At 38.7% G+C, this 13251-nt stretch overlaps 1 protein-coding gene across 3 annotated transcripts in view; it reads right to left on the reverse strand.

Moving 5' to 3' along the window:
* GRM3 (glutamate metabotropic receptor 3) overlaps positions 1-13251 on the reverse strand; it is a 224013-nt gene that overhangs the window by 922 nt on the left and 209840 nt on the right. The gene's annotated exons all lie outside the window — the stretch shown is intronic.

A 13251-nucleotide genomic window follows, 5' to 3' on the forward strand; every position in this document is an offset into this window, starting at 1 on the left:
TTTTGTTCTGTCTATACAGGGATGAGCCTTATATAGTCCGTGAGTCATCTGTGAACTCCACTGCCTTAGAGAATGGTTTGATATATTTTCATTGTTCAAGTGGATAACTTCAGTAAAAACACTAGTAAGGGCTGGGTTGCTAAGAGCTTCAATTTCATAACAGGTCTCAGAAAAGATATTCCAAATGGATGGTGCCCTTGTTAATGACAAATAGTGACAACAGTGTTATGGTATGGCCCTGATGATGCTTTCCTTTCACACTTGTAGCCTCCATAACTGTGAGAGAATAAATTTGCATTGTTTTAAGACACCCAGTTTGTGCTAATTCCTTATGCCAGTCATAGGAAACTACAGTACTTCCTAGCCATATTATATAGTATGGATTTATATTCATTCTTTTTATGGCACTCAGTTTTCTTAGATATAATTCTTAGCTATTAATTTGTTGTTGGTAAAGTTTTATTTCATGAGAAGTCTAGGTACAGATAAGTTATATATATTTCACCCTTAATGCTGTTTCTTTGCACTGAATGTGAACAAAAGCAAGGAGCCCCATTCTCCATGGAATGAAACCATGTAGCCAAGAGAATAGTTTAAAGAGATGGTGTTCCATTACATTTAAGATCTCTCTCATACAACCCCTTGGCCTGTCTATTTGTATATACTCTGACCAGTAGGAGCTGATCCTCTGGGGTACTTGATCACAGCTCAGATCAAATTGACCAGCCATCTGTCCCATTCTTTAAGAGCATATCTCAAAGTTAACATGCAGATAAACTGGCTTCATGTTTGAATGTCCATGCTTGATAGTGGATATATAATTGACGCATACATTTTCATTATACCTAGGCAAAATTCCTATTAATTTCCTTAAACAGGAGCAACTATTTATGAAATATGAGATTATATGGCATTCAGTGGGGGAGCATTCACTATACTTGGGGCACTGAAGTCTATCAGCAGGTCCACCACTAGGGAATCTACAGCCCCTCAATTTTATGTTGATTACTTGGCTAGGTATGTAAGAAAATCTATGAAGTCAAGTTTGTATGGCTACCTCAAGTTACACTGGAGTCATGCGACATGCTAACTCTTTTGGAGATATTTTTTCATCTTATTAGGATCAGGTTCAATTTTCTTTACAATATGAGCCCATTAAAAGCTCTACAATGAAGAAATTGTTAACACAGTATGTGGCAGATAAATACTTGATGGAAAGTGGTCATAATCATAACTCCAAATGTGAGGGCTTTATTGTTTATAAACACTTTAATTAGAAAAATTGTTTCCATATATCATATCTAATTCCAGCTTCATCAATTGTAGGTAAGGTAAGAGAAAGGACAAGGCAAAGTGAGATTCAAAATAGGTTACTGGAAACCTAGGAGAGCACTCTAGGTCATTCAATATGTGCTTTTTCTGCAGCCTTTTGAATCCAACTGCCTACTTGACATCTTCATGTGGATGTTTAAAAGCCACTTCAAAATCAGTGACCAAAGCTGAACTCTTGATTCCCTAACCCGTCTCCATTTAGCTTTCCTTTCCTCAGTGAATGGTTTTGCCATCTGGCCAATTGCCCAAACCAAAAATCTAAAATGTATGTTTTATTCCTTTTTGTTTCAACCCTGCCCCATGTCAAACCTATCATCAGTTTCAGTCAACTCTAAATTTATGTCTAACTGGTTCTCTTTGCATCTACCACCCTGGACAACCCACCATGATGTTTCTCCTGATCATTGCAAGAGCTGCGCCACTGGCCTGTCTGTTTCCACTTTTGCTTTTTTTGCAATATATTCTCTATACAGCAGTGAGAGTATTTTAAAATATAAGTCACCTATATATGCACTTCCAATGGCTTCCCTGTGTGCTCTAACTCTTTACTCTGGCTTATAAATCCCATCATAATTTGGACCATGTCTCTCTTTTTGTGTTCACCTCATTCCAAATTTTCTTTCCTTCTTTTTGCTTTTGTTCTCAAACACAGCAAGTCTATTTCTCAACTTTCTGCCCTTGCAGTAGCCTTTGCCTCTCTAGGAATGCTCTTCCCTCTGATCTACTCATGTCTGGCTCCTCCTTGTCATCCACATCTGAAATGTTACCTCAGAAAGGTAGTCATCAGCCCACTTAATTTAAAATAATAGCCAATCAGTTACTGTCACATCACCCAGTTTTGAAACTCAGCCTAGCCCAGTTGTTGCTGCCTGAGTTTTTTCTTGCTTATTATTATTTTTGGTGTATCATCCTATACCCTTGACTAGAAAATATGCAGGGGTTTTACTTATCTGTTTCATTATTTTATCCCTAGTGCTGGTCATGGAATAGACTGTCTATAAATATTTCCTGAATATTTAATGAATATAAATGTTTGCATTTCAAAGAATCAGGAAACCAATGGAAGTTCCAAGAAGGAAATAATCTTTTAAACTAAACAAATGACCAGCAAACGTGAAGCCTATGGGCAGTCTTATTTTGAGACAGGTGGGCTTTTGCTTCTCAAGCCACATTATGACAATGACTATCAACTACCCTTGCCAAGAGAACTGACTCAGGTTGTGAGCTCCCCATTCAGGCATGCTGCCTTTGACATTTTAACTAATCTCTTTATCTTTTCCAGGATCAAGTTGTATTATTTCTGTGCAGGATAAAAATGCAATTTTAGCGATTGAAGAGGAATAATGTGTCGCAGGGATAAGTCTAGCAGAACTAAGGCCTGGGATTCAAATACCCCCTCTTAAGTTTGTATCTGAAACCTACTCTGATGTTTCCTGTTCTCTTATGGAACTTGATGTAATGCTATTCTTTGGAGTGTACTCGTATAGTCCGCTTGCCTATTGCATTCTAATTTCTTGAAAATTAGGTAGCTCTTGGCTAGGTAAGAAGGACAGAGTCTGCAAAAGATAGCTGCATGGAAAATCCTCAAGTTCTAATATAAAATAGTCATCTACTATGACCCCATGGACATCATTATGGAAGTTAACAGCACAGCTTTGTTTCATCTACCCCCTTCATAGGACATTCAAAGGAGCAACCTACGTCAGAATGTCTAAACTCTTTGAGAGGAAGATAATACAAATTCAAAGTCTTCTTACAAGAAATAGCAACAGCAAAAACCCACAAGACTCTTTCTGCAACTCCTTTTTCCCCTAAATACTTTTTAATCTGTCGAAGGGAACTCTAACTTGTATTTTTCTGCTTCTCTTTTATTATTTCATCGGTAGCTTCTGCTGGTGCATTTTATTATGAAAAAAATTCTCATTTTTGCACATGCTGTTGAATATAGTAAGGAAAATTATTGTTTTGTTGAACTTACTATCTCAATTACTTTGCTTTTCATAAATATTTTACATATGCTTCCCATATTAGCCCATCTGTTATTCACCAAGGTAGTAAAATAGGTGGAAGGGCACAGTACTATCATTTGTGTGTGTATGTTTGTGAGGAGCTTTTTCTATTATTCTGATGAAATACTCATGGGATTTTTAATGGCGTAAGTTTAGCCCATTCTCTTAAGTGTGGTTAAGCAGATTTCTATAATCATCCTTTCTACCAGACATAAGAGGCATGTAGCCTTATTTCTGGCTTTCCTGGGACTTGGGGTAAGTAGCAACTATTGGATCCTCTAGGATAAGGTGTGCTTTTGCCATTCAAAGTGAAAATTTAAGGCAAATGGAAAAGGACCTTATAAATTCCACTATTGATCACAAAAGGGTAATTCACTGCTATCAAAAGGCATATTTTGCTTTACAAACTGGTGAAACATTGAAGATCAGTGTAACCAAGTGGCAGCTTTGTCTTGCTCTGTGAAATCCACTTCTCTTCCACCAGTAATGCATGGGCTAGCCAGACTTTGGAGAAAATTATTGTATTTTTTCAGGTAATTAGACCCTCAATCGATGCTAAATATATTTATTTAATAGATTTTTATGGATGCCAAGTCTGTTAGTCAATTTCGTGGCTGAGACTGGTTGCTGAGAATCAGTATTACTTTAGCAGTGCTACTTTGCATCAGTCTCAGAAAAAAAAAATAAACATTTCAACAGAACAGACATTCCAGTTTGCTTCATCTGTTCCATTTCCTTGCTTCTGATGACCCCAAATAATTTTTTCCCAGGAAGTCTGTTTGTTTAGATATTTTACTATTATGGTCATGAAATCCAGTTTCCACCAGCTGTTTGTTTTCTTGTGTCCTACTTTGTCATTGAATCTGTTTTCTTACTCATCATCTTAATTTTACCTGTGCTAGGGTCCGTTGGTTCCATTTCAGGAGAACTGTATCTGGTAATTGATTAATAGATGTTATCTGGGCAGATGAAGACACGACTACTACCCATTGGCTTGGTATTCTGGTTGTGTCAGAGATTTCACAGTGGAAGGCAAATAATTCATTATTAAGAAATATAGACTGGGCCTAGTGCAGTGGGTTGGGCCTGTAATCTCTGCACCTTGGGAGGTCAAAGTAGGAGGATCATTTGAGGCCAGTCAGGAGTTTGAGACCAGTCTGGGCAATGTAGCAAGACCCCATCTCTAAAAAAATTTAGGTGGGCAGGATGGCATGTGCCTCCGGTGCTGAGGTGGGAAGATCACTTGAGCTGAGGAGTTTGAGGCTTCAGTGAGCTAGGATCATGTCACTGCACTGCAGCCTGGTGACAGAATGAGACCCTGTCTGTCAACAAAGGTCTCTTCAAAAAAAAAAAAAAAAAAAGGCCGGGCATGGTGGTTCATTCCTGTAATCCCAGCACTTCTGGAGGCTGAGGTAGGTGGATCATGAGGTCAGGAGATGGAGACCATCCTGGCTAACATGGTGAAACCCCGTCTCTACTGAAAATACAAAAAATTAGCCAGGCGTGGTGGTGGGCGCCTGTAGTCCCAGCTATTTGGGAGGCTGAGGCAGGAGAATGGTGTGAACCTGGGAGGCGGAGCTTGCAGTGAGCTGAGATTGTGCCACTGCACTCCAGCCTGGGCAACAGAATGAGACTCCATTTCAAAAAAAAAAAAAAGAAAGAAAAAAGAAAAAAATATAGACTGAACTCTCAGTGACTGCTTTCTCTTTATGACTCAAGTAATGGTTTTAAATTGTTAACAGTAGATTTAAGATCATCATATTCATTATGCTGTAGGATAAGAATCTGCAAATCCAAGATTTAGTTTCCAAATGGGGAGGTAGAACTGTATGAAAGCAATGACTTCTTCATTCAATGATTCTTTTCCTGTGAGATAAGATTTATGGAAAAAGAAGATATGTCATGACCCTTTTAAATGACCCATTACCTTACCAACAGAAATAGCACTTGGTCTTAGTCCATTTTCTGTTTCTGTGACAGAATATCACTTACTAGATAATTTATAAAGAATAAACATTTATTTAGCTCATGGTTCTGAAGGCTGGAAAGTCCAAGGGCATGGCACCAGGCATCTGGTGAGTGCCTTCCTGCTGTCTCAGGACACGGTGAGAGGCATCACATGGTGAGATAGAGTAAGTATCTAGTTCAGGTCTCTCTTTGTCTCCTGTTAAAGCCATCAGTCCCACCATGGGGGCCCCACCCTGATCACCTTATTTAATCCTAATTACCTTCCAAAGACACCACCTCCAAACAGGATACGAATTTGGAGATTAAGTTTCCAACACATGAAATTTGGAGGAAACATTCAAACCATCAGTCTTCAACTAAATACTTCCCTCCATTTTTGCCATATCATGTTACTTTAAAATATGTTCTTGGCCAGGCACAGTGACTCATGCCTGTAATCCGAGCACTTTGGGAGGATGAGGCAGGTGGATCACGAGGTCAGGAGATGGAGACCATCCTGGCTAACATGGTGAAACCCCATCTCTACTAAAAGTACAAAAAATTAGCCGGGCATGGTGGTGGGCACCTGTAGTCTCAGATACTTGGAGGCTAAGGCAGGAGAATGGCATGAACCCGGGAGGCAGAGCTTGTAGTGAGCCGAGATTTTGCCACTGCACTCCAGCCTGGGGGACAGAGTGAGATTCCATCTCAAAAAATAAAATAAAATAAAAATTTGCTCTCATCTCCTTCCCTCAAAAAGTACAAAGAGGGATGACCAATAAATAATTGGTAAATGAAAAGGTTCACTTTTCTGTGCTTTTCTACCAATTCTGCATTCTTTTCACTATCTTAGTTGCCCAACATCACTGGTTTCTCCTCTTTTCTATCAAAATATGTTTTCAAACAAGGATCAGAAACGTATTCACCCTGAGGCTCAGATAAATAATATGAGTTGCATGTGCTACTATGCCTAGGGACAAAAGTCTAAACCAAAAGTGTTAAACTCTAATAAAATTAGTTTTAGTCTCCTTTCTAGTGGAACTAATACTGTCAGTGTCACCATTAAATTATGTACAGTATCAGAACACTTTATTAGCTTCTACTGCTGTCTCTCACTCTGGTCTAAACCACCACCATTTGGACTATGCCTCCTAAATGATCTCTTTGACTGCTCCCTTTTATTTTGCCCACACAGCCAAAATTTATGCTTTTAAAGTCAGGTCATACCACAACTCTGATGAAACCCTTCTAGTGCTTTCTCATTTCTTTCAATCAAAGAGCAAATATCCTTATAATGACCTACGTAATCTACTTCCTCTCTGTTCTCCTCGCCTCTTATTTTCACCTTTATTCACCTTCCTCTACCAAATTCAAACCTAACTTGCTTGGCCAGGCTACTATGTAGTGTCATTATGGGACTCCATGAACATTATGGGACTACATGAACAAGTCTGTACCCAGGCTGATAGAACGAGATGCCATCAGGTATAGAGCTGAAAAGTAAGCTTTTAACTTAAAAAAAAAAAAACAAAAAACAAACAAACAAACAAAAACATTGAATTTGCAGATGCTAACATTCTCATTGTCAGAATAGTCTATGAACTGAATTTTGTAACTAAGCTGAGGCAGCAAATCCAGGGAGGCCAGAGGAGCCATACAGCAGCTTTTATAACTGCTGTATACCAAAATACAGCAGTTACCAAATTCCTAAAGTATCTCCAGTTACCAAATTCCTAAAGTATCCAGTAGATAGGGCCCTAGTTTTCTCATCTAGAAATGTGATTATTAGAATAAATGTTCCAAAGTGGCCCTCCCAGCTCTGACACTTGTGGTCATTGTTATTAAAGAAGGTGGGCTATATTTACTTGGGGAAAACCTAGCAACATATTAGAGATAAAGAGAAAATGATTGAAGGGATGGAAAAAAGCAGTTGTGAGACAAACACAATGACAGTGTTAAATAGAAGAAAGAGGAACTAAACATCAATTCCCTAATACATGTAGAGTTACCTATTGTAGCTAGAGACTCTATTCTTCCATTGACAATGACAAAGGGAGTAAAAGGGGATGCAATGAGATTCTCAGGAATGCTGTGGACTTTCTTTTTTTAACTTTTATTTTAGGTTTGGGGGTACATGTCTGTTACATAGGTAAAGGCGTGTCACAGAGGTTTGCTATACAGATTTCAAGTGATGAAATAAGCCCAGTACCCAATAGTTATCTTTTCTGTGGACGGTTTTTTTTTTGTGGAGGGCAATGGAGTCTTGCTGTCTCCCAGGCTGGAGTGCAGCGGCATGATCTCGGCTCACTGCAGCCTCCACCTCCTCTGTTCAAGCAATTCTCCTGTCTCAGCCTCATGAGTAGCTGGGATTACAGGTGCACACCACCATGCCTGGCTAATTTTTGTATTTTTTTTAGTAGAGATGGGGTTTCGCCATATTGGCCACGCTGGTCTCGAACTGCTGACCTCAGGTGATCCACCTGCCTCGGCCTTCCAAAGTGCTGGGACTACAGGCGTGAGTCACTGTGCCTGGCCTCTTTTCTGCGAAATTTCTAAAGGGAAAAATAGATTAACATTTATCTGGTTTGGATGCTTTGGGTATATTCTCCATGAAAGCAGCTGGCTTGACTTGCTGAATGCTCTAGTTCTTCCTGCACTGCCCATTGAAGATTTATGTGTATGAGATACCTGTGGCAAGAAAGACCATCATTTCAGTCCGTATTGCTAAATACCTTGCTACTTTTCCTGGTCAGGCTAGTACATAGTGTCATGTGGGGCTCCCTGAACTTAGAGTACAGGCACATGATGCTGTTTTTCGGGAGCTGAACTGTAGAGAAGAAGCTTGGGCATTACGTGTTATGCTTTTATTTTATAAAGTCATATTCAGACTTCAACAATGGCTTGCCCCCTGCTAACTAGGCCATTGCCCCTTTTTAACTAGGCCAAAGTCTGGTCTCATGTACTTGCTTTCTGTGATTGTAGCTGTGTGGAAAATGATGCCATGACTCTAGAAGAGTGTTCACTTAATCTTTTTATACCATCACTTTCTTCTTATAATGTGAAGAAACTTTGTGATAATAAGTAATTGTATTAATTGAACGGCTCACACATTACCACCTAAACAAGTGACTTTCTTGGCAGAGAAAATCAATCTCCATATCCCTACAACTCCTTGGGGACCAAAATCTGGGCATCATTATGTAGTTGAAGTTTCTGGACTGATTTTCATGATAATGACATACATACATCTGAACAATTGCCATGAGCAAGAGACACATATCCTTATAGGACCGAGTCTGGGTACATAATAGGTCTGAAGACTATGGGGCACACTTCATTTTTCACCTCTCTCTCCCCAGTCTATGCTGATACAAAATCATATTAGTGTCAATATTCTCACCTGCATGATTGCTATAGGGTTTTATGCTATGTAACTTCGTGTGTACTTCCAGCTTTTCTCTTTAAATATTATGCAGTTCTACTTACATTCCCAACATATGTTCTTGATTGCCTGTCCTTAGGAACTAGCTCTGGGAATCCCTTTTGCTTCTAGAGCAGAAGAGAATAAAAATGACCTCTTTTCATCCAGACACAAAGGATATTTGCTTATGTGTGTGGGTGTAGGAGTAGAATTAAAAGTACGAGTTTAGGATTTCAAGGTCTCTGAGTTGTATTGCCATTAGAAAGAGCATGCCCACTTTTAGTAAATGTTTTCTGAGTGGTCAGGTTCTTCTATGCTGGAAATGCCTTCCCTGAAAGTTCCAGAGGGAGCCTGGGAAATCACTGCATGGGGATATGGCCATTGGCATTATTAAGCAAAGGGTGGAAATTCAGAATGCCACTCTGTCTCTGAAACCCTGCTTCCTCTTGATGGGCTAGAGAACCTCCCTGCACTGACTGCACTGATATCAGTGGATGAAGTAGACAAGGATGGTTTGGGTAGAGGTTCTCAAAATATTTCCCTTGGACCACTTCTATTGAAACAACTGGGGTATCTGTTATAAGCCAGATTTCTGGCCTTTGCTCCAGACCACATGAATCTGAATATCTACGGGTGGGACCAGGGCATCTCCATTTCAAAGGAGTTATTTTTCATAGACAAATATCTGGGAATCATTGATCCATGGGTATTCTTAATGGAGAAAAATTAAGGTTTCATTTTTTTTTTACTCTTACTTCTACTATCTATAGTTAATTAGGCACAACTTTAATTGTACTCTTACACATAGCAATATGTAAAACTTTTCAGTTTTCCAAGATGTTGTTAACCATGTTCATTCTTTCATGTCTGCTGCTGAGTTCGGTCATGCTTTTCCAGTTTTTTTGGAGCAACCGGTCAGCTTTAAAAATTCAATACCAATACTCTTTCTGCTATCAACCACCTTGGCTGCCATCAGGAGGCTCTCCTAGATTCCAAAGTAAGTGGTATTTCTCCTACTCTCTTGCCAGAGAACTAACTTGGAATTGATATGGGTGTACTTTCCAGTTGTGGTGACTTCTTGGTATCATACAGGATTGTGTCAAGTCACTGTAATTCTTGATAAGATGCAGTACTGGATTAATTGGGGATTTGGAAAGTGTGGCATAATTAAAATGGTCACAGACTCTTTGAGAGGTGGGGTCTACGCATCTCCCCTTGAATCTGAGCTTTGATAAGTAAGTATGGTACCAATTATGCTATACCAGTTTCCTGGCCAAGCCAGTTTTTACTTCCTTTTTTTCGTGGAATATGCTCTTTAGGAGCCAATATGGACAGGCTTCCTGCCAGGATGCCAGGAATAAGAGTGAAAGCATCATGGCTCTTTCAGATCAGCTCTGCCTCTGCTTAAAACCGTGGAAGAACCTCAGCCTCATGGAGCAGGTGAACCAAGCCCTGTCTGAATTCCTGACTTGTAAACTGTGAGAGATAATAATAAAAAGAGGTAATTGTTTTAAGCCTTTAAGTTATGGAGAAGTTTGTTATGCAGGAATAGATAAAGTGGAGGAAACGAGATAACCCTATTTCCATATTAGCTTACTCTCATCTCTACAGTGGGTTGTTTTTACCTCTGAAGAGAAAGTCAGCAAACCAGCAGCAATATTAACAATCGCCCAATGAAATAAAGTGCTAACATTATACTCACTGGAAGAACATAAATCATGTACAACCCAAGAAAAACATATGCTTTATCTAATGAACTCGGAGCAGTTTAAGGAATGTTCTTGATTTCTAAAGCAACATACTTCCTAGTATTTAGGAGGGAAATGGATATAAATTGAACTGAATATACAATAGAGGAAACAGACACTAAGATATTAAATAATTGCTTCAATTCCTACCAAAGTGGGTCAGTAACATGTTCATACACAGAACTAAATTCTATAGACCACTGGCCTTTAAACATCTTTGATTGTGATCTATAGAAATAAATACATTTTACCCAGACCTGGTACAATATACATATAACTCTTCATGACTTACCTTTCATGCCTTACCTTTATTACATGTAATGCATTCTAAGATTTTCTATTTCTTTCTTTAAAAAAACACTGGCCAAAGATACTAGATTTCATAACCCAATAATGGCTTACAGTCTACAGTATGAAAACCACTGTCCTAGACACCAGGCTTCATGGGGTCAGGGATTCTGTCCTATTCATTACTGTGTACACAGTGCTTAGAAATTTTTGGTGTGTAGTAGGTACTCAATAATTTAATGAATGAATAAATTTCTTGATATGAAATACTTCCAACTTATTAAAATGGGAAGGATTTTAATTGAAAGTCAGGAAATCCAGGGTCAACTCTTGACTCTTGTATCATTGTATATCCTTGAGAAGTAACTTCAATTCTCAATTTTCTTACCCATAAAATAGAACTTGTGATATCTGGTACTCATGAGGATAAAATGAATTCATGAATATACAACTACTCTGAATAAAAGATGTAAAAATGCAAATAGCAGGTGAATGTATTTGTTACTTATGCACGTTAAAATGCCAAGAGATGTTATATAAAATCTTCACTTTGTTACGTGGTGCTACTTCATTGATTTGGATTAATTAGGGAAATATTGCTGAAACAATGAGGTCTGAATGTAGACCTTTTTTTTAAAAAAAAAAGTTTATAATTTTATTAACAAAACATTCCAAAAATGTTGTTCAAACACCTGTCTTCAAGTACTAATTGGGTCACTATCAGATTAGCATACTGAGTAATAGTTTAACAGTTCTGCTGTGGTTGCAGTACATTGGTTTTATGTAAATGGATATTTCTGAATTTCTAACAAGAGACTTGATTGGAGAAAGTGCCCTTGCTATCCCTTCTGGAATTTATTAATTCCCAGCATATGCATTAGAAAATTCTGCCATTTCTAAATTACTGAGGTCTGGATATATGCAATTTTGAATAATTTCTATATGGAAGACTTATGGACTCTGCTAAATTGTCCTAATAACAAGCAAAAGTTCTGAGCTAGCAATGAGACAATTTTGCTGGGATAACCTTCTTTTTATTCTCTCTGCAAAGTCTGCCAAGGACCTAGCATCATGAGAACTTTTCCAGCTCGCTCTCTAGGAGAGGCTGCATGATACAGTGGTTAGGTGCACTGGCTTTGAAATCACAGGAACTGACTCTAAATTCTGGTTCTGCCATTTTTAAAGTGTGTGACCCTGGGTGAGTTTCTTTACCTTAAGGGGTTAGAGCATTGAATAAAACAGCACACACATGCACACACGTGTGTAAAGTATTTAGCACGGTGCCCAGCATATGCAAAGCACTCAACAAATGAAAGTTCCTGTTAACTGTTGTTAATATTTTTATAAGTTATTGACAGTTCTCTCTGGTCTGGACTAGGTAGCTGTTAAGATTCGTCTGCTAGAGAAGAGCTTTGTTTGCTCAAGAAATAAACATGTTTTGCTAAGATCCATGGAAAATGATCTCACAGGCTTTGCCATGCCCTGAAACTCAACTTTTGTGACACATTGGAGTTTAGCTGGAAAGACATGAATGTGCAGCCTATCCCGGAACACATGCTCTCAGCCTGTCAGTCTTCCCTCAGTTTCCTGGGGGAAGGGCTGCCCTGTTAAATTCTGTACATTGGTGGAGAAATTGGGGCACTAATGTGATTGCTGACCCTGTGATGCTGAGTTAGTTTGAAGTATCCTTTCTAATCAACTCGAGGCAAAATTGTGAAGCAGTCATTTGTCTCTGTCACTTTCTGTCCTCCCTCCCCGTCTCATGGCTCCAGTTCTTTTCTTCCCCCTCATCCAGTGTCAGTGAATTGCTTCTACTTCATACCACAAGTTAGCTGAAAATGGCTTAAAAGGTTGTCCCCTTCAGGTACATTTGTGCTTTAGAGAACTCTAAAGAATTAAATCAATGATTCTCTCTGGATAGTGTTTCAGACATTTGCAGGCCAGTAGCAGAGAGAATTTGGGACTGGGAACTATTCTAGTGTCCTTCAGTTCACACTGCCTTCTCAGCTGAGAAAACATTGTGTCATTGAAGTAGGAGGAAGATCTATTCCAGCATTTTCCAAGGTGTGTTCCATGGGATGTTAGTTTTACTGTGATAAAATATTTTTAAAAGTATTTTATCTTTGTTAACTTTGTTAAAAGTTAAACAGGTTTTCTTGCGTAGAGATTCTCAAAACCTATAACACAATCATGTTAAAGGAAATGCTATAAACTGCCAAGGGAGAATTAGGAATGCAGCATTTTTCATTGTATTTTATTATCTTCCTCTTTTAATTTTTCATGATGCTCCTTTGGCATCTGTGTGACATAGAATATACTTTATAAAACACCAATCTAGTCCAGTCCCCTGTTTTAATTAGTAAAATGAGGCAGAAAGCAATAGAGTGACTTGTTTGAAGTTATCGATTAAATTGACTCCAGAACAGGACTAGAGACCAGGTTATCTAACCTCACAACATGGTCAAACCCCTAATTGCAGCTATGGATTTAATGTCTTTGTTCCCTG

The sequence above is a fragment of the Piliocolobus tephrosceles genome, chromosome 8 (assembly GCF_002776525.5).
Source record: "Piliocolobus tephrosceles isolate RC106 chromosome 8, ASM277652v3, whole genome shotgun sequence".
In the NCBI taxonomy this organism is placed as follows: domain Eukaryota; kingdom Metazoa; phylum Chordata; class Mammalia; order Primates; family Cercopithecidae; genus Piliocolobus; species Piliocolobus tephrosceles.